Consider the following 1,836-nt stretch of genomic DNA (forward strand, 5'->3'; position numbering starts at 1 on the left):
GCCTGTCTTATTTCAGGTGTTCACTTTCAGGGAAATACAAGAGTAGATTTACTTTTCAATGGATAACTCAAAAAAAACTGTACCCTGAACATACATATATTTAAGCTATATACCTAATTTTGATGATTTTTGTTATGAAATGATAGTAAGTATACTTTTACAGACATGATTTTCTTTTTTTAATGTAATACTGTTTATTTAACTTCAAAAGCATCTCAGCATTCAAAACATACAAAAAATAACAGAATGTTGCAAATTGTGCTTAAGTACAGAGGGTTCTTGAACTCTCATGGATGCAGTAGGTTTTTTGTTTTGTTTTGTTTTGTTTTTATTTTTTTTCTGACAACAATGAGTTTTACAGTTTGTTTAAAAACAGTTTAAAATCTATCGCACTTAACTAAGGAAAAAAATTCAAACACTTCTCATGCCAGCTGACCCCTACCCCCTTTTCCACCGCTAAGAATATCACAGTGCTACGCCACTGTATACAAAAAAAAAAAAAAAAAAAAAAAAAAAAAAAAAAAAGACAGCCTGAAGGTAAATGGATGCCCACCACAGTATCGGCAGGTCCAGCCTCACAGTGCACTCCCTGAGCTACGGCCCCCTCCAAAAGGCATCTCCCCCTCACAGCCTCCACACCAAACAAGGAGCACCGAGCATCTGTCTGGGTTGCTTTATTCTCTTTACAAACTATAGATATGTACAGATGACAACTTGGATTTCTAGCCAAAAACCATATAACATCTTCAAATGCCTTGTCACACCAACAGCAAAGTGCACAAAGTGAGGAGAATATGAGAGTGCTTTTTCATTTTAAAAACGTTTGGAGCTATGTACAACTTTGATACAGTTTCAGGGCACTCTAGACACCCAGAGCCACTTCATGTAAATCACTGATACTTTGAGAAACTACAATATAATCGTGATCAAATTTTGTAATTAAACCTAACAAGGGCAATAGACACAGCTCAAATAAGAGATGTGTCAATCACTATGGTATTCACAAGGAGACAAATTTTATTCCTCTTCCTCTTTCTCCTCTTCTTCCTCCTCCTCCTCTTCTACTTTAGCAGGAGGACCCTTGGTGCCATCAAATTTCCTTTAGACTTATAGTCAGCAGCATCCTTCTCATATTTCTCCCTCAGCTTTGCTGCCCTTGGTAATGTGTAGCTGCTTTTCACTGTCACTTAAGTTATGCCACATCTCACCCAGCTTTTTGGCCACATCACCAATGGAGACGCCAGGGTTTGTGGATTTGATCTTGGGGTGAAATTCAGAGCAGAATAAGAAAGATCCAGACGGAGGTCTTTTGGGAGCATTAGGGTCCTTCTTCTTGCCTCCTTTAGCTGGTCCGTAGTCTTTCATTTCCCGATCATAGGGAACTTTATCTGCCTTTGCCATTTCATCAAACTTGGATTTCTCTTTGCCAGACATTGTCTTCCACCTCTCAGTGTACTTCTTGGAAAACTCAGCAAAGTTGACTGGGACCTCTAGGTTTTTCTTCTTATGTTCTTCCCTGCATGTCTGCAGGAAGAAGGCATAAGCAGACATCTTGCTCTTTGGTTTCTTGGGTTCACCTTTAGCCATTCTGACTGTGCTGTTCCTAGTCTGGGCAGCTCAGGGCATGACACGCAACTCAGCACTCCCCAGCCTTGCACTAGCTGCCTCCATGAGAGCCACTTCTAAACATAATTTTCTAACTTTAACTTATTTCTAAAAAATTGACTAAGAAAGAAAAAAAAATTTTTGGAATTATTTGAAACACATTCACAGGATCACAGGACATGTTCAAATAATATTCACGATGAATTGTCATATATTAGTCAAAATACCTAA

At 38.5% G+C, this 1,836-nt stretch overlaps 1 pseudogene; it reads right to left on the bottom strand.

Annotated features, from left to right (window-relative positions):
• Positions 1–1,017: 1,017 nt before the first annotated feature.
• LOC127207254 (high mobility group protein B3-like) lies at positions 1,018–1,587 on the bottom strand (annotated as a pseudogene).
• Positions 1,588–1,836: the final 249 nt, after the last annotated feature.

Source organism: Acomys russatus, chromosome 24 (genome assembly GCF_903995435.1).
Source record: "Acomys russatus chromosome 24, mAcoRus1.1, whole genome shotgun sequence".
NCBI classification, from domain to species: domain Eukaryota; kingdom Metazoa; phylum Chordata; class Mammalia; order Rodentia; family Muridae; genus Acomys; species Acomys russatus.